Source organism: Falco biarmicus, chromosome 4 (genome assembly GCF_023638135.1).
Source record: "Falco biarmicus isolate bFalBia1 chromosome 4, bFalBia1.pri, whole genome shotgun sequence".
Taxonomy (NCBI): Eukaryota; Metazoa; Chordata; class Aves; order Falconiformes; family Falconidae; genus Falco; species Falco biarmicus.
Genome location: NC_079291.1, coordinates 10,918,928 through 10,943,414, shown reverse-complemented (window position 1 = coordinate 10,943,414; position 24,487 = coordinate 10,918,928). Strand labels below are relative to the sequence as shown.

The 24,487-nt window shown below is 41.2% G+C and overlaps 1 protein-coding gene and 1 long non-coding RNA gene across 2 annotated transcripts in view; one reads left to right on the top strand and one right to left on the bottom strand.

The window, feature by feature from the left end:
* Nucleotides 1-24,487, bottom strand: part of TGFBR2 (transforming growth factor beta receptor 2) — a 130,260-nt gene that overhangs the window by 65,624 nt on the left and 40,149 nt on the right. The window lies entirely within an intron of this gene.
* On the top strand, nucleotides 6,841-24,186 carry LOC130147753 (uncharacterized). The gene is made up of 3 exons (XR_008821324.1): nucleotides 6,841-7,146; nucleotides 10,789-10,963; nucleotides 22,882-24,186. It is a non-coding gene; the product is annotated as an uncharacterized LOC130147753 (long non-coding RNA).

The window sequence follows — 24,487 nt, the reverse complement described above, 5'->3', positions numbered from 1 at the left end:
GCACTGCCGTTCACATGATCTCTGACTTATTAGCTAGAACTCAAATCAACCACTTTCAAGCTTCACTGAATTGGCTTGTTCTGTGTTTACTGTGTATGTATAAATACCCTCAAGAGTGAAAGCAGAATTACATTAGTGTCAGTAGAGATATGGTTCTTGTAGTGCTTCTGGCAGGGCCAGAAGCAGGAAGGACGATTATTCTCACCACACAACCTTTTATGTGGGAATTCCATTCTATTTTTCCAAAAGCAAAGGACACTTGGAGAATTTTATACTGTTTTCTTGAGTTTCTTTGACAATGGGTATCTGAGCTAGGGAAAAACCTTGCACATTTCCATAAACATGTTCTATCTTTTGTCTTAACTCTTTTACATTTTCAAAATACATGGAACCAAATTATTACAGATACATTTGGGAGATGATTTAAACTGCTCAAAAATATGGTTACACGTGCAACCTGTCTCCATTACCACAAAATTTGTCATATTTATTATTATCAAAGCTTGTAATTTTAGGCTCTTCATTAGAAAGAATTTGAACATTGGATGCCAAGCCTCAGAAAATATCTGAAGATATCAAAGAACCTAAGTAGGGTAACACAGAGGCCCTTCTGTTTCATTTTTCCCACTGGAACAAAAGGCAGTTGTGAATCCATGATAGAGTATATTGCTATATCTAATCTGAAAGAATCCCAGTACTTCAACCACAAAGCCCCAGAACTGAGGAAAGTATCCTCCCATCTCACCAAGCAAAAAACCATGTCTGTGTTATTCAGGAATGCAGTACACTGATGATATTAAACTGACTCATTTGACCAGAATCTTTAAACAAATTTATTTGTGATCGCACAGCTGTTCCTCTCAGGAAGGAAATGCATGGTTCCATAATTTTTATCTGCAAGGCAACTTTATGATCTGTGGTCACAGGAGGTGGCTACTGTGCTTTAGAGGTCAGAAGCAAGCAGTACAGGAGGATCCAGAATGCCTTGGGAGCTGGATATTGTTCCAACTGACCCTGGAACAAATGGGCTAACTGTGGCTTGGAAATAACTTGGCTAATATAATGAACTTTTGCTATTTTCCTTTTCTGTGATTGAGAACATCACCAAACTAACCTGTGAGCACCATGTTCAGGCTGTGCATGCACAGTCTCCCATATCTTCCAGCTGGTATAACACCTCCCCAGTTGGAAGATTTTCTCCATGCAGTCCTACCAGCCCTGAATGTTAGGCAGGCTTTTCCCTTCACAATTCAGGCCAGACTAGCTGTGTTACCATCAAAAGTTTCAATTCTTGGCCAGAGCTGTCTAATACTGGGCAGTGAAAATGACAGTACTCACCTGAAACTCTCACTAGGTGCGAAGGATAGCAACTCCATCTCACAGTCTGGGACAAGCCTTAGGGGTGTTAAAGACTTCTGCAAGGACCAGGGAGAGGTTGTTAAACCACAGCCTCAGCGATATTCAAGGTTTTCTGCCTCAGTATAACAATACAGAAGCTATTAGAGAAAGCTTTAGTGCAATTTATACCCATCTTATTACTCTTTCACAATATTAAAGTGTTACAAATGGTCCTTAATGTAAGTGAGAATTAGATACTTTGCAGTTAATAGAAGATGCATGATTGACTCCACTGTCTATGGAGAAATAACATTGTGCATTTTCTGTCAATTTGGCATTTCTGGAGTGTCAGTTCCCCAGGCTCTACGTCTAGATATGGACTGTAGTGATGCAACAAATGAGCATTGCTGGTTTAAAGTCAGTCTTTCCTTCTATACAAAGGTGCATAACATTTCTCACTCAACTTTGGCCTGTCTTTAAGAACATTTTTGTACCTCTGGTGACCCGTGGCTGGAGAAAGTGATTTGGTTATTCTCCTGCCTACTCCAAATTGAGCTGCAATTGAGTCCGATGAGGGATGAGAGTGTGAGTGAATATTTGTTGTCTCTTCACATGCTTTGAAATATAGATAAGGACACATGTTCTCTAGTGCTACCGAGTTGGATCTCTGAATCATGAGCAGTTGCAGCCCTCCTGTCCTGAGGAACCACCGTCCATCTAATATAAAACTTGATTAGAAATTGAGGAGTTTGTAAGCTTTATGGTGAGGTAAACAAGACAGCCAGGCAACAGGGTGGGATGTTGTACAGAAAAGTGTAGTGGTGCTCATTAGTGAGTGAGGAGATCCTGTTGAAGTTGGTTTGAATTTTCTGAAGAGCTTCTATAGTACTTGCTATTTGATGCATGTATTTGCTTGCCATAAGTATTAGCCTGGTTTTCATCTCTACTTTACTTTGATGACTTTTTACTGTGATTCAAAACCAAGAAAAGACTGAAAAATCAACTTCAGTAGTTTCCATCACAAATGAAAAGTAATTTACAGCTGTCTGCATGACGTTACTCCTATGATTTCAGTGGTTTTCCTTTAAAAGGCATGCTCTTCTAAATTGGCATGTCTTTCTTTTCTTCATTTTGTTGTCTTTCTTTGCCTCCTTTCCTTGGGTTCCCTTCTCCTGTTCTTTAATATGTTTTTCTTCCTTTTTTTTCTTTTCCCCAGGTTATTTGTTCTGAGTGTTTTAATCTCTCCTCATTGACTTTTCCTCTGGGTGTCAATTACAGACTGTTATTTTAAAAATAAATCCTTTTTTTAACATCTTTGCCATTACTGCTATTTCAAACCATGGTACTGTTAGGTTTAACAAGCTGCTTCTTCAAAAGTGTGTCTGTTTCTGTGTTTGTGTGTGCACATTACCTTTTAATTCAGAAGAAATTCCTGATGATTAGTTTCACAACTAGCAACAAACACACTTAGTTAATTTATCAGTGGTAAAACTTCTGGGTCTTATATAGCGGCTTTTAGTCAAAGCCCAGAATAAAGGGCATTGTGAAATGGAAGTGGCATAATACACTCGACAGCTCTTTTATTTGCCCTCTTAACCGAAATGAAGAGTCCCAGGCAGGCTGGTCTCCATTCCATTACCGCCCTCAACAATTTTTTCTAGTTACTCTCAGATGTGCTGATAAGTGGATACATAAAGCCCTGGAAAAAGCCATGGCACTGGAGTCCACTTTTTCTACCAGTGTAATCATATATGTGTGCGTGGTGCTGGCAGGGTGTAACTGAACTGGGGTTGGTGTTGCAGAATGAGCTTGGCCTCCTGTACAGAACCTGTTTCCTTACCTCTCTGATCTGCTCATGAAGCCTAGTGGCGTATTGGGGAGTACAGATCTTATTTTCACTACAAAAAATGTGCTTAATTTGCAGCAAGGACACAAACTGACTCACGAGAGTGCTGAACATCTTCTGGTTCTGTCCCACAGTTTGCCCTGGTTGTAAGCTCTTCCACCCTTCCCATGGACTGGATCATTAGCTCAGATGAATGCTGCACTGAGACCCACTCCCAGACTTGCTCGACACGCTCTCCTAGGAGACCCATAGGGGACAAAGGTAGATAAGGCTAACTTACGCACTCAGGTCCAGGTTACCAGAGTCTAGGCTGCCTGCAGTGAAGACCTATCTTCCATGGGACTAGTCTGGAAGCTAGAACACTGGCAGACTTTTACCATAACCCAGAGCTGTAGCAGGATGCTGCAGTCTCAGAGCATCTGCTTTCTGTCCTGCCCTCCCCCCTGCTGTCAGTGCGTTCTCTCACCTGCTCCTTCCAGTTCCTGAGTGCTTTCTCTCAGTCTACCCCCTGCTACTTCTAGCTTCTCTCAGTTCTTGCTAGTAACTACAGCTGGCAGGGTTTGACATACTTGCTTTGGGTTGCTCTGCCCCTCAAAGGAATGCTGGGGTACGTGTCCCTGCCCATCCTGTATGGGTTACCCTCCATGCCTCTTGTGGAAGCTTTTACATGGTATTTCATATAAAGTTTCTCAAAACCAACAGAGATTCAAGAAAAAAAGCCATCTAAATCACCTATTAGGTCATTGTTTAATTTCTTTCCTTACTTAGCTGCAGTGGGCAAGAGAATTTAAGAGGTAGACATTATTTTTAGCACTGAGTTCCCTTTAATATTGTGATTAAAGTTTGCTGGTGCCACAGTCATATAATCATTGACAAGAGGCTTTTCATCACTGACTTTCTACGCAGAAAAATGTGGAGTAAGTGCTGACTTGGACTCTTTAAGAATTTGGACATCTAGCTCCTGCTTATTGATTGGTTTTGATGTTTTTCATCCTCTTGGGTGTCAGTGAGAACAATAAGAATATGGAAAAGAATGAATTTACAGACAGCTCAAGTATTGTTCCTTCCCCATACCAAGCCAGACATGGCTGTCAGCCCAATCATTTAGTAGACAGGCTCCAAAAGTCTTCAGTCATGCAGAACATCCCCTGAAAGTCACAATTCCTTCCACGTGCCATGACGAACTGTGCCAGCTGCAGTTGCATTGCATGCTCCAGTCAGAGCACACAGCCAAGCTCTGTTGACCTCCCGTTTTCTGCTTACTGCCCACGCACCTCAGGGCAAAGGAAGCCATGCCTTTGGTGGGGCTTCACTGGCAACCAGAAGGCAGGCAGCTCAGGGAGGTGACGAAGGGAGCAAGGTACCATTTGGCCTGTTCTGCATAGACCTTCACCTCACTGAACTGCAAGTCAAGTAACCTGAAGTATAGCTCATAATTTTCCTTGGAGACAATGGCTGGAGGTAACCACTAGAGGGACCTGAATCTTTTTTTCCCCTGCTAATTTTTGCAAAAAAATACCACCCTATTTTTTTATATTGGAATAAACCACTCAAACTGCAAATTATCACCGTTGCACCATTCACGCTGACAGCCTGCTCCTCTCTCCAGGATGCCATATGAGTTTTCTAAGAATCTGAGGAAACCCAATCAATCTCATAGACTAAGAGATGCACTGCTCCCTGTGGAGTGCTTGAAGATTCTTGGCTAGAATGCATGGTTGGAGAAAGAGACCCCTGGGAAGAACAGGTAAATTTATTTTTTTATGAGTGATCATTATGACCTAAAAAAAATTAGTCCCTCTCCTTAGAGCACTGAGCAGATTTTTAGACAAATATGTGTATCTATTCTTATTTCTGTTGTTGACTTTTGTGTGGCACATGAAGAGACAAGATGGGGGATAACTCATACCTCTGTGGACATATTTTCTCGTGTACAACATGGAAGTAATAATTACTACCCCCACACTTATCTGTTAGGGTATATCAAGCAGACTTTACTTCCCAGGTGGAAAGCACCATAAATGATATTTGTACTTCATAACTCTAGTTTTCTTCTACTTGGCCTTTCAGGTGCAAACATCATTCTCTTTGCAATGTTCATTCTGATGACTCTTAAGAAGACATCTGCAGTAGCAAATGTGACTTGTCTGGGGCATGCTAACATCACCACTTACTATTGGTGCCAATCATAGACCGGCAACATGAGCTTCCAGGTGTGAAAGAAGTGGTGACAGCTGAGAACTGGCAGGTGCTGATAGAGTGTGTAAGCCAATATGCAATAAGCAGCAACCAGTGTGAACTTTGCTTTCAAAGCCTAACGCACATTTTGCGAAGGCTGCATTTGCAGCCCTAGACAGGAATTAGAGGTTGTTTTGCAGCAGCCACAGAGTAACCTTCTGCTCTTGTGCTACAAAGGGTGCACACCACTTTCAGCTATTGCAAACTAGTTTACCGCAGAGACTTCCTTGTGGGCTTACCCCTGCTGTTTGTACAGAGGCAGCTAGGTCTGCTCAGAGTATGCAGCTGGTGGGGGCTTTCTGCCTCCTTTTACAGCAGGGAGCCATTTCTGGCCTTCATCTACACCATTTTAGGAGATGGGCCCCAAGCTGTAAAGCCTGAATCTGAACCCAAACACAGTTTTCTTTAGCATTCACAGGAGATCTCATCCTATGTTTGGGCTTGCTCCATTCAGATCAAAGCCCAGCTGCAAAGCTTGCCTTCCAACCAAAACTTCCTCAAAGCTTTGGGGTTTGGGGTTGTAGTTCTGGTTTAGCTCTGTTTCTAGATATTTTTGAATTTGTACTAAATTTAAGGCCAGACCTTTGTCCCATTGAAGTCAGTAGAGTCTTGCTTTCTTGACACTGATTTAGAAAAGGCATTTAAGTCATATAGGTAAGATCGATGCCAACCAGAATTTTCAGGAATTTTCCTACATGTCTAACATTTATGGCCAACCAGACACCTTAGGTCTGTAGAAATCTCCATTTTGTGATTACATTTTATCTCATTAGACACACGGCCCTCCCTATTTAGTATTACAGCAAGAAACATTTCCAAAAGAAAGTCATCGTTTGGTTTGACCTATAGATTCTAATAGTTGTTTTTGGGGTGGGGGGTTGTTTCCTCTAACAGATTTAGCGTGGAGATAGGATAACAGATGACAGTGGACCGCCAAGCCATTCCAAGCCAATGGCTTTTATGTTTCTGTCATTGTGTAAAACCAAGCAGGTGAGAGCTGATAGTGTGCTGAATGGCTCAGAACACTGGTTGTTTGAAGGAGAGGACAGCAATGTACACAGAGCACAGCACAGCCCAGGCTCACAGAGGAGTTTTTAGAACATTTTTTGCTCTTAGCTCTGTGTTGGAAAGGCTTTTGGAAAACATCTTGCTCTAGGAAAAAGAGCCTTTCTAAAGCGTATGTTATTAGTTATCTTTGTTTGTAACAAAATTAAAATTGAATGGGTTGTGCTCACTGAGCAGCACAGAAACAGCAGTTGGCTTGAAATGAAATAAGCTCAACTTGAACACACTCAGCTTCAGATACATGTTAAGCAATTTCCTGGTAGAGGTGTGATAAAGATTATTTGTATAAACAGTCACTTCTCCAGCTGTGTAGAAAGAAACACTATCAGTAGCAGGGGGTGGCTGTGGTCACTGTTAAGCAGTCTCAGTGACCTCTGATTACTAACCTAGCACTCCTCTACAATGCTCTAGGGTGCTCCTGAGCTGTTGTCAGCCTCTGAAACACACCAGTGGTTTCAGTTCAAAGTCTGTGTGAAACTTCATTGTGTTGGATGATGGAAATCTTCATGTATCTGAATTTCATTTCGGAGGCCTGATGATGACAGCTGTTTTTTAAATGCTTAGAAAAGAAGCAAGAGCAAAAAGACTCTACCAGACTTCAGAGATCAGAACAGAGCCCTGGGAAAATCTGCAGCTGCAGCAGCACCTGTCTCGTCAAGGTACTATGCATGTAGGTTAGGCTATGTAAGGAAGGAAGGAGGAATAAATCCATGTGGTTACGTGTGGTGACATCTGTTACTGCTTTTACTGTGTGAGTATAGGCAAGATATTTGAGATTTCAATACACAAAAAATAGGTTCTGCGAGGAACAACCTACTAGGTGTCCACGCTCCCGGAAAATAAGACACTTAGAATACTTTCACATTTATGAAAGGGGAAGGGAGCATTTTTGAAGGGGTCAGCCTCACAATACAACAGTGTTGTGAGTCTCACATAACTATGTGGGATGCTTTCCAGCAGCTGGGAAGTGGGCAGAGAAGTACCTGGGAAAAGTCCTTTGTTACCAGGGTCACGTTTTAAACTTTTCCCCCATATCAGCTTTTCTACATGCAGGAATTCCCTAGCACTGTGCCATAGTGAAATGCTTCAGGCTTTTATCCACAAAACACCTTCATTATAGTACATGCACAAGTGATGTAAATATTTGTCACAGTACATGAGGATTCTCTTTGCCATTCAAGGGACTAGTATATTTATTGTCTGGATGAAGTAGTCCTTAAACAAGAGAAGAACTGAATTCTGTAAGAAACCAAGATGGTGGATTGTTCCCTCAAGAAAAACAGCAGCCACACCCCTGTGCACCCCCTCCAGAGCCATCAGAACAGCCCTCTGGGCAACCTCTGCAAAACAACCCACAGCACCACAGGGCAGAGGGAGAGGTGAAGCCCCTTCCAGTCCATGAAGCTTGTCCTTCAGTTGCACATTGCCTTTTCTAGAAGAGTTAGTGTCTCCACATTTTCTACCACAAAATGACTGTTTAAGCTTAGGGCAATACTTCAGTATGGGGATACATACAATTAATGGAAAAATCTTTCCCTACCTTAAAATTGGGGGGGGAAAGAAACAAGGCATATTTTAAAGTTTTGTGAGCTGTTGGATATTTGGGAACAAGGTGATAGTTACCTCATTCTCTCTTTCACAAACCACACCTTGTCCTACCTTTTACAGTGTATGTGCTTTCAAACTCTTGGTATGTATCATTTCTTTCATAGAATCATAGAACCATAGAATGGCTTGTGTTGAAAGGGACCTTAAAGATCATCCAGTTCCATCCCCCCTGCCATGGGCAGGGACACCTTCCACCAGACCAGGTTGCTCAAAGCCCCATCCAGCCTGGCCTGGAACACTTCCAGCGATGGGGCATCCACAGCTTCTCCGGGAAACCTGTTCCAGTCTTCCACCACCCTCACAGTAAATAATTTCTTCCTAATACCTAATCTAAATCTACCCTATTTCAGTTTAAAGCCATTACTCCTTGTCCTATCACTACATGCCCTTGTAAAAAAATCCCCTCCCTTTTGGTAAAGTAAATTCAGGCAGAATAATCTGCAATAGAATTGTTTTAATTAGGGAGAGAGCTGTTGAAGAGACTGCCAAGGGAAACAAGAGAAACAGTCCCACCTCTTTTTAACCGGGTGGAAAGATGTTCTTGGAGAGTTATGTGCTGAGAATTCATTTGTAGCATAATGTCTTGGCCCTGTACAATATTTTGTTTGATTGCTGTGGCAGCAGACTTACCTACAATGGTTTCACAGAGAGATTAAAGCCAGGAAAGCAATTTTTGCTGTTAAGAACTAGAAAGAAATGGCTCACCACTGACAATAAGCAGTTCTTCGAGGACTACCAGTTTACACACTCAGATTGGCAGAGTTAGCAAGAGTTTTTGCAACAGTGCCATCTGGTCTTCCTTTGGAGGAGAATGCTGTACACTTGTTCAGATGTAGCACTGCACAAATGCATTGTTTAAAACTGGCTGATATTTGTAATGAGGTTAGTGTTGAAGTTCAAGCACTTCTGCAATTTGGTTAGCACAGTTAATTTGACAGGTGACTGGGTCTCCTTCTGAGCTGTGGCAAAGAATAAAACATGTGCAGTCAAATTTAAAGGTGTTCAGCCTTCTTCCTTGAACAAACCGTGCCTTTCTCAGAGGCTCTTGAATTGTAATCAGAACCAAATAGATTAAATCAGTGTCTTAAGAGAGAGACCTGTGGATTTATTTACCTTTGCTAATGTCAATCTGTATTAGACAATCAGGGTTCAGTGTGAATCTTTCTGGAAAGGATGAAGGCAATAGTGCTCCTTTAGCTCAACTAGCAAGGTGCTGCTTTTAATAGTAAAGCAAAATACTAAACTTTTTCTCAAGGACTGTAACTCTTTTACTGTTATTTACCCTGGGTGATTTTATAATTTCTAATGTCAGTGATCCTAAACTATTGAAGTCTTACAGAGTAGCAAGGACTCTCATGCTGGGACCGTAAGCAATTCTTATTTCTCAGCTGATCAGGAATGTTGTTTTCCTTCAGTGTGAGCTATAGCCATTGGATCCTTGCATTCATTTGTTGTGACACCCCTGAGAAATGGCTTCTCTGTGGTGCTATTCCACAAAAGAAGGAAAACAGGGAAGCAGCAAATATAGCAGGTTTCCCTGATCTGAAGAAGTTGCAGAAGAAACATTCTTTAAAATTTCCCTAAGAGTATCTGTTGGATCAACCAGCTTAGTTCCATGTTGCTCAGGAGTTCCCCTTACCCATGACATTAGAAAGCAGTGAGATTTGGTGAAGACATTTTAAGAAATTTAAAGAAAAACACATTTTATATGCTTTGAAAGAGAACGGTATTGCATTCCCTAAGCATCTTCCATTAGAAACTTTTTAAAATATTTAGAATTTTCTCATGTGCTTATCTTTCTGTTTTTATGCCACTCCTTTTCCCCTTGCACACCCTATTTTGCCCCTAAAATGATTGAATGGAGGAATAATTAGAAAAACACTGAAGTTTAATTTCAGACTGCCCTGAAAAATCTTCTCCAGATTTGAATATAAAAAACCCTATAATTTTCAAAATAATGCAACTTTCTTATTAAATAAAACATGCCATTTATTTTTTCATTAACTTTTTGGTTTTTAGAAGCACTGGCAGTAACTATGGTGACTATTATTACTATCCTGCTATAAAGAACATAGCAGCTTTTGTGTCAGGGTTCAAAAGATGAATCAGAACATCTGGAGATGGAAAGAATGACATAGGTAACTGTAAACAACTTGCCACATTAGTTTGTTTTCTTAAGTTACTTTTCTTGATGTTTTCCACATCCAATAAAAGTGATCATATGTAAATTAGAAGTATGGCCAGTGGTCAGATTTGCAGAGCTTACAAAGCATTGGAACTGCCTTACATTCCTGCCTGCAGAGACTAAAGAACTGTGGCATTTGCTTGTTCTTGTCAGAGCTTTCTCATCCATTATTAGTGTTCACTGTTACAAAGACATACAAATGAGATCTGGACATTTGTGCTAGCTACTGTACAAAAATAAATGTAAGTACAATGAAAGTACAACTGTCATCTGAAAGGGTTATAATCTTACAAAGCTGGATGAATTGTGAGGGACAGGATGACATGTCCATGGTCATACATCAGCTATATTGTAGCAATGCCTCAGGTCTCTACAGAAAGATGGTGATGGGGGAGAATCTTCTGTGCTAAGCAAGATACAAAACTAAAATTAATTATTTGAGTTAAACCAATGCTGCATCTCCATGGACACTGTTAGATAACTTCATTTCTGGCTTATGTTGTTACAGATTAAATCAGGTGGGAAGTCACCTCCACAAGTAGGAGAGAGCTACCTAGAGTAAGACTGAGACATCTCCATTAATTACCCTTATCTGGAGAAAATACCGGAAAAAATAATACATAACCAACGACTGGAAGCTTAAAGGAGTCGCCTTTGAAATTAGATACTTCCTTTTAAAAGTTGTGAGTATGGCCGATCATTGGACAAACTGGTGCAGGCAGTGGTGGATTCTGCATTTCTTCATGTTTTCAGATTGTGAATGTGTACTGCAACTAAACACAAGTTACTGGACTAAGTCAGAATAAAAAAATGTGGGTCAGACTAAACTAATAGAACTTTCTGGCCATAAGTTCCAGGAATCTCTGAACGAGTGTGAGCATAGTAGGAGAGGTGTGGGCAGCAGCTCTGTCTGTCTAGCTCCAGCTGCTTCTTCTCACTGGCTGAGGGCTCAGGGCAGAACATTTCTCTAATCCATAGCTACTAGGAAAGCGAGATTCTTTATCTTTCTTGTTTTGGACTAATCTTTCCTTCTCTCTGAGCTTCTCTGCCATTCGTACCAGGCTCTTTTTACTTGTATAAATTTGGATTTCTTGTAGAACCCCCTCCATGTATGGCAGAAAGAAAAACCATGGCTTCAGCTTCATGGAGTCTGCCTTGAGACAAACAACTTCAGTTTGGCAGGGATGGAGAAATTTATGCTGAAGTATTTGTGTGAATTTGATTAATTAACCTCACACCAAATGCTTTGTCTAAATTTTCTGGTCTGCCCATTCTCCCCAGCAATGATCACTATGAATGGGAAAATGGCTGTTTCCATGAATGGCTCCATAAGCAATGCCTGTGCTAGATGTGCCTGCTTACCTACCCTGTTTTTCTACAACAATGACAGTTTGGAATGATTCTTTATCTTTCTCTTGCAGTTGTGACATACATGAGAGAGAGCAAACAATTCATTTAATTACAGGATCACAGAATAGCCCAGGTTGGAAGGGACCTTGAGAGATCATCTGGCCCAACCCACTGAATCCACAGAACCAGAAGGCAGGCCCTATTCCCAAGTCATTGACAGTCATATATAAACACATATTTTCTACCAGCCTTACTTAGTGTACTTTGTGAACTAATTACATTCATCAGATGTTCAGTTTAGGCTGTGAGGTTGTCCCAAAGTATAGCAAGGCTTTGTTTTGCCAGGGTATGCCCCTTAGCCAGAAATGAATGCAGCCACAGTTGTGATGGAAAGGGAACCTGAGGAAGAGCTTTACAGACACACAGCTGCTCTCTTGCTATATGAACAATCAAGGCAACAACCCCTGATTGGTGTGAACAAGCTTTTAACCTTCCTCTCCATAGAAATCTGTATTACCCACAAATTTACAGCTGGCTTTGTGTCATATGAATTCCAGTCAGGTCTATTGCTCAGTTTAATTCAAAACAGCTTCCATGTTTCCCAACTGGTGTTTCACAAGTTAGGCTTAAGCACATCTCCAAAATCTGAGTCTGGTCCACAGAGCCCAGTAAAACTTTTGGCCCCAGGCCTCACATATCTACAAGATATTCTAAAATGATCAAGGATGGAGGCAAGCTAATTTGCCCATGAATTTTGCTTGTGACAGGAATACTGACTCAAGGGTGATTTATACTTTGAAGACCAAAAGCATTTTTGCTATGCAATTTACATATTCTTGCATGTGTTTTGAAGTCTTGTCTTCAGTGCCATAGCAGTCTGTGTATCCTCACTTCCATCTAAGCCTTCTGTGTCAACCCTTACCGTCCTGCTCTTCTGAAGAAAAACAGGCATTTTGATGAAGTATTCCTTTCAGTTTAGTTTACTTTTATTCACATTCTTTACTATCATATGAAAACCATCCTCTCTACAGTGGTTTGACCTGTACTCCCTAGGATTTAGTCACTTGTCAAAATAACCCTAAATATTAGACTATTTCACTGTTTTAGAAGCAAGCTTTAAATACTACCTCCTTCCACCCTCCTGTGTTTTTAATTCAAAATGAAACAGTTGCCTTTACTTGACTAATTCAAACATTTTTGTTATTACATCAGAAACACAGTATATTACCAAACTCAAATCAAGTTTGGAGCAGCAGAGAACATCTCAGTATTTAAGTGTTTTGAAACAAATTGCATTCTGCAGATAGCTAAGTGAATAAACCACATGAACTGACTTTTGCCCTCAGGTGGTCTCACTCATGGAACTTCAGAATTCAAATTGTTTTAAAACTCAAAAAATTTGAAACTTTGAATATTTGAGTACTTGAAAACCTTTATGGCCTCCCTTGAAATAAAAGCATCCAAAGCTGGAAAGAGCCAGAAGGTGAAAAAAAAAATGAGCTACTAAGAATCCTAAATAGAATCCTAAATCCTAAACAGAACAAGGCTCTATCTGAGTACCTTCCACAGGACATCAAAAGCAGTGATAGTCCTTGGTTGCCTGGATGGGATTCTTTGCATATGCTCTGTGGGATCAACATTCATTAAGGTTTTTTCCTTTTGTGGGAGAAAGCTGGGAGAAAAGAGGAAGGGATTATGGAATAAAAACAGCTGTTGAATTGTGTCATATATGGTAATAAGCTCCCGCCCTTCCCCCCACCCAATCACACGGGGAAAACTGCAATATTCCATTAAGATGATCAGAATCCAGCAGAGCCTTCCACAGCAGGATTACCTTGGGAAGAGGTACAGACACAGCAAAGCAAAAGCAGATTCATATTGTGAGTAGTTCTCACACATTTTTTCCTGAACCTCCTGATCTAAAGCACATCAGAGTTATGCAGCTGTCCTTGACATTTCTTCAGTTTCTTTGAAAGTTATGGCCAAGGCTGTAAACAGGTACTGAGAGAAAGTGGAAGTCTGCTGAGGGACTTGAGTTCAGACTGAAAAGGCGCTGAAAGCACCTTACACTATGGAAAAAGTCAGCAGCCACCTTCTGGACCCATTCACAGGTTTTGGATTCCACTTCTGTTACAGTTCAGGCTGGTGGTGACAAATGCATGAATCACTGGGACAAGATGGCCATCTACAAGGAAATGACAGAGCTGAAGGTGAGAGAAAGCAATTCTGCAAATTTGATCATCCAAGTCTAGTGAGGAGTCAGCCATAACTCTGATGAATAAGGGCTGCATATCTTTGAGGAAGAGCAGTGACAATGTTTTGGCTAGCTCTTCAAAGCGTTTCCCCTTTCAGCCAGACACACTTCCATCTTGCCTGGATTTAGCCTGAGCTGACTGTTCTTCATCTGGATGGCTCCTAGTAGGCATTTTGACATGGTATAAGTGATGGTGGTTGCAATGCTCAACAGTGGGTATACAGAAAGACAAACAAGACAAGGTAATCTCGGGTAGATACTATTAGCAGTAACTGTGACGTAACATATTAAGGTAGAATTCCCTTCTAGATATTTCACTAACACCCTAACGAAATCTATAGCCATACCATGTACTCCGAACACTTAGCAAAAGGCGCCAACCCTCGTGTCCTGGTAAGGAGCTCACCTGCAAGACAGAACTGAACCACAGGAATGGGGCTAATGTCTGTTAATTGGCAGAGCCTCCTGCTGGAGACCTGCATATGCTTCGTGACACAAAAACCTCAGAAGACACCCTTTTCTTTGGCATAGCTATGCCTACCCTGTGTTGTTGGTAGGCTTTTAACAGGCTGTGCTGGCTAAGAGAAGATTTTCCCCCACACTTCTGTCCTGTATGAATATGCATGTGAAACACTGCAGTACAAGCTTGCCTTTCAGAAGGGATGAACATCTCAGATAAATAACCAGATTTTCACAAGCCCCAGCACCCATGCAGGAACCAGAAAGAAGCTTTCCAAACCGAATAAAACCAAACCCACTTTGGCATACGTGAGCGCAATAGGAATCTTGGACAGTCTGTGACTGAAATGGCCCAAAGGAACCAAGCTCCAAGAATCTGTCCCTGCACAGAGCTGCTAAGTCCTTTCAGAATAACATCCTTCGTTGCTGTGGCCCCATACTTAGCTATGACAAAATCACCACTAGACACATTTACCTATTTATATGATATTGATGAAACCAGTGGATTCTCAGATTGTAAATCTAAGACTGCCATCTGCTCAGTGTTCTGGCTTTCTGAGTGCTTGCTTGCTGTTCTTGGATTCTGCCTAACACACATTCTTGCTGCCACTGAGGTCAAGAAGGAGTTTATTGTTACAGGTGGCAACAGAGAATGTACCTACAGAAGACTGTAAGTTGAGCACCCATAGAGCAAAGCTGCTTCATAATGAATCAAAGAAGTAAAAGCAAGGTTTAAGAACAACAAAATATACGCTGGTCACTATTTCTCTGCATTATAGTATTGCTGAGGGGATGTATGTGAAATACATAGAACAATGTTCAAGAGTGCCAAATAAACTCTTCTTTTGCTTTAGCTGATGATTTGCAAACTGAAAATAATGTCCCTTTTGTGTGAGAAAAAATGCTCTAGATTGGAATGCTTCAAGAAAATCTGCACAAATTCAAACTATTTCCAAAGACAGAGAGCAAGCCCCTGAAAAATTTGCCCCTAAAATCACTGTGCTGATTGCATTCGCCTACTACTTCCTTCTCTCTTCCTGCAGTTCATCCATATTCTTCAGACTTGCAGTCCCAGGATGATCAGTGTTTGCTGCTCAAGAAATCGCTCATTCCACAGTGCACGTAAGCAGTACTCTCTGTGAGACTTAGGAGTACGCTGAAAAGGCAAGCTGTATTTTCAGGTGTCTGGTGGGTTGAAAGTTAGTCAATGGCTGATGTGCGCTTCCAGTTTTGGAGTTTTCCTTTCTGCCTTTGTTTCACGACACAGTCTGGAATTACTGGATTCAAATGGGTATTCATGCTTTATGGGTTCTTAAAGAACAATTTCATACTTAAAGCTGAGACATCTATCCCCTAAGACAAAGAGCTCTCCTTTTATTTATGGATAGATTTTTTGCAAATATCAGATAATATAAACTGGAAGCCACAACTGTACCATATCAGTAATGACTTTTACTTGGTGTTTAAGACACATAGGCAAGGAAGGGAAAGAGATGAGGGGGATTGGACAGACGATGGGGACATCAAAATGTCTGTTACATTTCCAGAATTCCTTTCCTGGTAAGACTTTGAAATCTCACAGCTGTTGCCCTTTTGCTTGTATGATTATTTCTCCAGCTGTGTGGAAATGCTGCAAAACCATTTTGTGACCTGTCATAGAAAATATTTTGACTCGACAATCAATGACATAAAAGTTCTGCTGGATGGGGTTGCTTAACTCTGGATAAAACTGTATTGTTGATTCTCAACAATGTATTTGGAACTGAGGTATTTAGGATGCTTTCCCATAGCAAAGTTGCATTCTTTATCCTTGTAAGAGTTTTGAACCTGATTCTTTGTATCTCCTCTATGCTGTAAAGCTCTAGTTAAGGAAAGGATTAAAAGGCAGTTTAAGGGGAGTCTTCTGCCTTCGGTGCAGACTGATTTCTGGCCCTGTACTACGTGCAGGGATAAAGCCCCCGCAAATCAGAGATATTTTTTTTTTTTTTTTTTTTTGAACAATAGATTTTAGGGTGGCTATTCAAGTACCTAAGAAAATGGAGAGGGAGGAGAAGGAAAAGTGATCTATGAGAGCAGTGAGGCAGGAAAAGTCTGGGAAAGTACTACAGAGAAGTGATTCCAGTTGCTTGGTAAATGCTTCCCCTGATAGTTCTGGGTACTTTTGCAAAACGTCTCAGCGAATCCTGCAAAGAGATGCAGTTCAGCCATTCCTCAGACAGGGCGGACTGACTGCTGGCCACCTGGCAAACTGGGGAGATGCTCGGTGATGGCAGGTGGCTGCTGAGCTGCCAAGTAAGGCCAGTGGTCTGCAGCATGGTGGAGGACCAAGGCAGGCTCACTTCAGCTCCCCACGTTGCCATGAGAGGACACCAGAAGTCTTGCTAACTCTGTTTTCTTGACAATGACAATCACAAAGCAATGATTAATCCTTCACAATTAAACAAAAAAGGGGGGGGGAAAAAGCTAGAAGGAAGCCTGACTACCTTTCTCCACAGCCAAGTATATGTTTTCTACTGTTTTGTGATACTGCCCCACAAGATCAGGCTACGACTGAAAAATGTTGCTTCCCATCATAGTCAGTCTTCAGAACGTAAGCTAATGGTTGGAGAGATCAAGAGGGAATCCTGTTGCACACAGAAGTACAAGAAAAATGTTATATACCTGGCTAAGTGCACAACAATGTTTGTTAACTTATATCTCAAAATGTTGGCTGCATCTTAAGGTACGAAACTCGGCTAAAATGGGTAGATTTTTTTTTTTTGAGAAGAAATTAGGCAAAACTACTGCTGGTTAACAACTGCCCACAGATTTCCCAGCCTGCTTTTACGAAGACATTAAGGAGGAGATACAAAATTTGGCAAAATAACTGACTTTCAGACAGATGCTTTCCCACCTCACTTAAAAACTTTTTTAATAAGCACCATTCAACCCTCAGAAAAATGGTGTTGCCTGGCTTTTGCTTCCCATAAGAAAGGGCTCCCAAGGGTCAGTTCTTTTGACTCCTTCCAGGAATACTTGCACATATAAGAAAATCCCGAAGTGACAGAGTCCAGACTGACAAGGCACATTCTACAGTTACATTAGATTCATTTCTTAGAAAAACATCACATTTTCTGTAATTTGTTTCATAATCTGGCATTTAAGGCCAAATATTTACTCTGAACAGAAAAGTAAGAGGGCAGCAAAATTTATGGATGAATTGTACTGAATTCATTTAGGTTCTGAAGATATTAGTGGGTGCAGAATTAGGCTGTCACCACCATTTTCAAAGCCCTATTTATCTGAGGTAGCATTGAGCTTCACAGATGCTCTAGAGCCTCTGTGTGGGGTTAGGGTCTAGGACAATAAAAAAGGTATCAGACTCTGATGTGGTGGTGCTCTTGTTCAGTCTTTCAGACTTGCACCCAAAATTCCTTACGGGTCTGCATTTTCACTGGAACTCTTGTGGGAAAAGTAAAAGGAAACAGGATTATCAGAGACTAGGAAGTGAAAATCACAAATTAAGAAATAAGGTTTTAGTGCTACAAGTGGGATAAAATCCTGAATGCATTTCCTTCTGTCAAGCTCCTGGGAAATGTATGGTGAAGTAAACCAGGATGTGGATTCAAGTATGTGTGATAATTTCCCTGTCCTTCTTCAATATTCCAGCGGTAAATGTGGTTTATCAAGTGATAAACCTTGATGTGGCACAGTGACTTAATCATAGAATCACATAGGCTGGAAAAGACCTTCCAGATCATTGAGTCCAACCATTAACACAGGACTGCCAAGTCCACTGCTAAACCAGGTCCCTAGAAACCGTACCAACATGGTTTTTAAACACTTCCAGGGATGGTGATTCCACCATCTCCCTAGGCAGCCTATTCCAGTGCTTGACCATCCTTTCAGTGAAGAATTTTTCCTAATATCCAATCTAAACTTCTCCCAGCACAACTTAAGGCCATTTCCTCTTGTCCTATCGCTTGCTACTTGGGAGAAGAGACCAACACTCACCTCGCTACAGCCTCCTGTCAGGTAGCTCTAGAAAGCAACAAGGTCTCCCCTCAGCCTCCTCTTCTCCAGGCTAAACAACTCCAGTTCCCTCAGCTGCTCCTCACAAGACCTGTGCTCCAGACCCTTCACCAGCTCCGTTGCCCATCTCTGGACACGCTCCAGCACCTCTACATCTCTCTTGAAGTGAAGGGCCCAAAACTGAACACAGGATTCAGGGTGTGGCCTCACCAGTGCCGAGTACAGGGAGACAGTCACTGCTCTTGTCCTGCTGGCCACATTGTTTCTGATACAAGCCAGGATGCTGCTGGCCTTCTTGGCCACCTGGGCACTCTGCTGGCTCATGTTCAGCCAGCTGTCAACCAGCACCCCCAGGTCCTTCTCCACTGGGCAGCTTTCCAGCCACCCTTCCCCAAGCCTGTAGCACTGCCTGGGGTTGTTGTGACCCAAGTGCAGGACCCAGCACTGAGCCTTGTTGTACCTCATACAATTGGCCTTGGCCCATCAGTCCAGCCTGTCCAGATCCCTCTGCAGAGCCTTCCTGGCCTCCAGCAGATCAACACTCCTGCCCAACTTGGTGTTGTCTGCAAACTTACTGAGGGTGCACTCGATCTCTCAGCATCTTTCTGTAACTCTGAAGTATTAGAAGTTAATACTGTGTAAAAAAATTTCAAGAGGAACAATGACTGGAGCTTCCCAGGAAGTCTATATGCCAGAGGGGAGCCATTCACAGGCTGCGTTGTGCAGACTGCGTAATTGTTACAGAGAGTAAGTTGTTTTGCCAGAGAAGAGAAAGAGGGGCTAAAAGGAAACAATTCAGTTAACTGAACACAGTCAACAAGTTCAGTTTAGGTGTCGTAGTGTAGGTAAGACATCCTCATATGACACAGGCCCTATGAGAGATTTCAAGACAGAAAACAGAAAGCCTTAGGAAATACCCTAAGGCACTGAAATGCCTCTTGACACCTATGTTTAGACAAGTAAATCTCACCTTCACAATCAAATGAAGCAGTGGAAGGGACCTGGTGAGCAGAGAGACATCTGAGATAGAAGGACAAGACCTAGAGGAGATGGGCAGAGTACACCCACAACAAACTCTTCTACAAAACCCACAAGATTAAGCAGCTTATTATAGGAAAGGAAAGACAAGATAACAGTGCAGAAGAAGAGGGGAAAAAAGAGAAGAACTTTGTTCAGAATACGGACAATCTAGCAAAGGGCAAAAACAGGCATTAGAGGAACATGTCCTGGAAAGGGGATATGAAGGGTAAGGAGCAAGGAGAGAGGGTAGATCTAATTTGGTACACACCACCAAGTTCAAAATAGGTGAAATAACACACCTCACTCCATAAAACTACTTTCAAGTACTTTCTAAACAATTTCCCTTGAAAATGATAAATCATGAGTTTTTACAGCAATGCAGAGCATGCTGTCATAAAACTTTTCCTAATTTTTCCATAAGATTTCAGAAACTGTCAGTTTCTCTTTGTCACTTCCACACCACACCTAACGTGTTCTCAGACAATGAAATTAAAAGAACATGAACCTGACAGTCTTTAGGATAAAAGAAGAAACCACACAAGAGGGAAATGGATGAAAAATTACAGGTTTTTCATTTTTTTCCCTGAACCATCCAGTGGGCAAAATTCTCCCAGGGGTTATCTCTCTGAAGTAAGGACAATTGCAGTGCTGTAATTAAGACAGAGAGATGACCAGTTGCCTCTAATTACATTTTGATTTCTACTATGTTTATGGTTATTTTTTCTTTGAAAGCTGTTATTCACTGGAATGAGCCTGAACAGCTGTGAGCCTTTCTTGGTGATGTGGGTTAGGAAATACCATCATTTGAACTGATTAAGTGTGCACATTCCACTTGTCTTTATCTCATTAAATCGTAACACAGAATACACTGCACACACTGGAAAACACACAGATCACACACATACTTGTGGGAGACTAGCACTTGATAACTAAAGACGCCAGGCTTGCCTAGCAGTCACCTGGGATTAATTCCCACATTGCACAATATGTATCAGTTTCATAGACCTCATAAAACTGGGATTATGATTTCAACCCTATATTAAGGTACATGACATATTTTCAGCTGGTTTAAAAATGTAAGAGAGAGAGTGTGAAGAAAATTTTCTAAGGAGGTAATATGGGGCACAATTTGCATTACAAAACCCTTCTTATGTAGGCAATATGGTATTTTGCCCCGTGCTCTATGTCAGGAGGCCACAACCTATCTGAAAGAGTTGCATCAGGATGCAATTTTCTTCCCCCAAAATAGAGATTAAAACCTGCCTAGTAAAAATATACCAGAATCCAGGACATGATGCACCTGCAAGAGAGAAAATTTTACTGAGAGCATCTCAATTCTTTATGGGACAATGGTTTCCAGCTTAATTTAGATTTAAACAGAAGCAGGGAGGTGTTGTCTTCTACAGATCTCTTATAACCTTGCTCCTAGCTCTAGACCACATAGCATGAAAGAATGTCTGTGTGCCACCTTTGGCTTTCCTGTCTTTCTTGCTGATCTCTGTTGTGGACTATTGCAGCTCTTAGATCTATTCTTGGTAAATGCAGTATCTCAGAAGAAAGTCTTATTTTGCACTGTATGTTCCCTATATAGATAACATAAAAAGACAAACTCCTGATACACTCAGTATCTCTTATGTCATTCCTGTGCTCAGTGTGCTGAAGTGTTAGGGACTAGTCAAATATTAACGATCTTCAGAGCCTTTGCAAATGCCAAGGCTGTTTTGCCTTAGGCCAGAAATTATACAAAACCATTTTCTTAATGAAAAAAAAAAAACACCTTTAAGAGACTGATTGGGTGCCATGTATATGGAGGTCAGGTTATTCTGCAGTGAACTGCACTGAAAAGCTCAAAGCCCCATTCAGTAATGCCCAGCCTGGCTCTCCTAGCCTGGGTCAGTTGCTATGGCATCTGCAGAGCTCTTTAAAGAGAACCAAAAGACAATGTAAGCTACATCTGAGTCAGCTCAGTGCCTGACCTAACAAAACCACTGTTGCCTAAAACTGGGTAATCCTGGTGGCTTTTACATGAAGCATACTAGTTTAATCCAGAAGATAACACTACCAAGGCAGGATGGTGCATGTAACAGTTATGAGCAATAAAATAATTCATTTAGCTCTGGGCTTGTCAAAGAATTAGAGGTGCCTCTGCGTCGTAACACCAGGTGTCAGAGAAGCTGGCAACTAAATACAAAATAATGCACCAATGTTCAAATGAGCACCTAGTACCCAGAGTAAAATGACTCATTGGGCAAGGGTTAAAACTTCAGTTTTGCCTTCGCTCTGATGCTTCCAAAAATACACAGATAAGAAATATAGGTTTGCTAGGAAGGAATGAGGTGACAGAGAATCTGGTCACATGATTAGTACTGATGTGGCACATTTACTTCTGATCAAGTGATGGAGATATGCCTGTTCAGGAGGGGACCATGTTCACCTCTGAAGGGACATCTGTGGTCCCTTTCTATTAGCTGGTCATTTCTCAGCACATGTGGATTTCATTCAATGCTCACACAGATTTTGTGAAGGCAGAAAAAACAGCATGAGAAGCAGAGGCCAACAGTCTTGTTTCTCAAGCCTCTGATCAGCCCCTGTCAAACTCATTTTCCTGCCAACGACAGCAAAAGAGTGTAGTGCTTGAGTGCATAATAGTGGGAGCCAGAATTCAGAAGCACATGGAGAAATTCCTCCTAAACTTTGAGGAGTGACTAAAGACTTTGAACACCACCTTCCATGCAAAATACTGGACATAGCCCATTTCAGTGCAACATATATCCATTCCTAAAGCAATCATAATTAAACCTTCTTTGCATTGCATGAAAGAGAAGGGGAGTTTTGTCTTGTAAATTGTCATTTTTTTTACAGTATCATGTTTTCTAAATCTACCTGAACAAATGCCTGTTTCTTCAGGTTATTCATAACTACTATGAAAGTAATAAAAAGTGTACATGGTTACTAAAAGGAAGTAGTAGGGAGTGTCCCTGGGTCATTTGCCCATTCTCCAGACTCCAGCTTTAAAAAACAAGGACTGACCATGTGCTGCTGCTAATCCTGCTTCTGTTACCATTTGGGTCTAGAGAGCTAGAGATGAGTGACTGCACCTGATAAGGAACTTCCTCCTGCTCCCCAGCCCCCAAAACCACAGTCTAGGGCAAAGATACACACATTATGTGAATCAAACGCTGCCCATTTGGCCCTGCAATACCCAAGCCATCTGCATGCCTCCTAATGGAAAGAGCACACAGGCAGTCACATGCAGGCCCCTTTGGAACATTCTGCCCACTGCAAGAGAAGAAATCTGCCTTTCACACGAAGCATTTTGCCAGTGTTTTGAATAGTATTTTCCGCATGTTTTTTCTATGAGATCAGCAGTCATGCCCTACTGTTCCACATTATCAGCCTTTTTTTTTCCACCCTGTGTTTTACATTAGCAAATCGGCCAGCTCTGAGATCATATTACGTAAGTTTCTTGTTTTCTTTTTTCAGTTTCTGTGTTTCTCTAATTAATAGGAAGTGGCTCTCCGTTACGGCCTAGAGATGATAAATGGCTTCCTCTCCTCATCTGCGCATGGCCCAGCTACGAGCCTATTGTTCCTGGAGCTGCTCTTTCCCAGTGCTGCCAGCCCCAGGGCTATTGTGCTTCACAGAGCAAGAACCACTCCAGGGACAGGACAACCATGTCACGAATGTGTTTGGCCCTCACTGGCTGGAGGACCTTGTGACAAAGAACAGTTTGCAAAATGTAAACGTGTTTACTCCACATGATAAACTTTTGACCAGTAATTTTGGCCCTGGCTGGAAGCTAGGCCCTCCTGCAAGTAAGCTTTGTCCCACCTAACTAATCTGCTGAAAGACAGTTGTCTGAGCTATTGAGCTGGTTACTGTGGCTTCCTCTGTAATTGATGTGGAGGAATATTCAACCCATCTGAAGTAGATGACTTTTCTCAGGAGCTACCTACTTGCCACTGGCTATAGAGGGAACTGAGGCTGCTACTGAATTAAACATATACTTTTCCAGATGACTGAAATGATGTGATATGAATTCCATTTTACATGCTTTTCTGTACCAGTTGAAGCCTGATCTGTGTGCACAAATCTCTTCCTTACACTGTAGCCTGAGACATTCAATGCTACTTCCATTTTTTATTTTGAAACTGTTATACAAGTTTCCTTTTCTTCTCTCTTTAATTAATGGAACTGATAAATAATTTGCAACAAATCACATACTTCAACAAAATAGAAGTTTTGGAAAAAAAATCTGTGAGCACCTTCCAGTTTTCCTTCAATGTGTATGCTTTTCAAAGTTCAGTGACTGCATCTTCTGCAGACAGTTGGGTAAGGATATTCAATACTTAAAATTCAAAGGCTGTGGGCTGGTCTGGTTTGGATACCTTTACCACAGAGTATTTTTCCTGTTCTGTGGCAGAATGACAGCTAGTGGTTATTTGCAGTAATTAGTTTGACTCCGTTCAGCACTGGTTTAAAAACATGGTGATGGTCTGTTACAATGACTCAGTTGCATGGCAATGATTCTGAATGGAATTATTGAAGCTATTGAAACAAGATTGCTTGAGATTATTTTGTCTAAAATATTAGGTTTTGTGAGTTGAATATTTATTTTCTGCAGATGAATCCTAATATGTACTTAAAATTCATAGTTTCTAAGAATGCTATTAGTGAATTTATTTGCTACAACATTCCTGAAAAAAATAAATGTAAAGGAGAAGGATATATTGGAAATAAATTGACTACTTTTGTGCAACAAGTTAGAAACTGAGAATTAACACTGAACTAGTAACAGGTTTTACAAAACAAAAGGAAATGTTGAATTGTTATTGCCTTATAATCATTAAATTTCTTCTCAAAGAAATTGTGGACAATCGTTTGGCTGTTTGGTATTTAAGATGTTATAAGGGTGTAGTCATTTCAAGCCTAGAAATTCTTGCTTGCATATAGAAATCTGAAGAAAATTTCAGATTTTGGCTTGGGAAACAAATTATTGGTTCCTGCAGTTATTTCTAAAACAAAGCTGGAACAGTTAGAACTTGGTGGTGTCACAGAAAATACCACAATCGTAATGACTGTTAAAATGAGATCCCTTACTGACAAAGCTCAG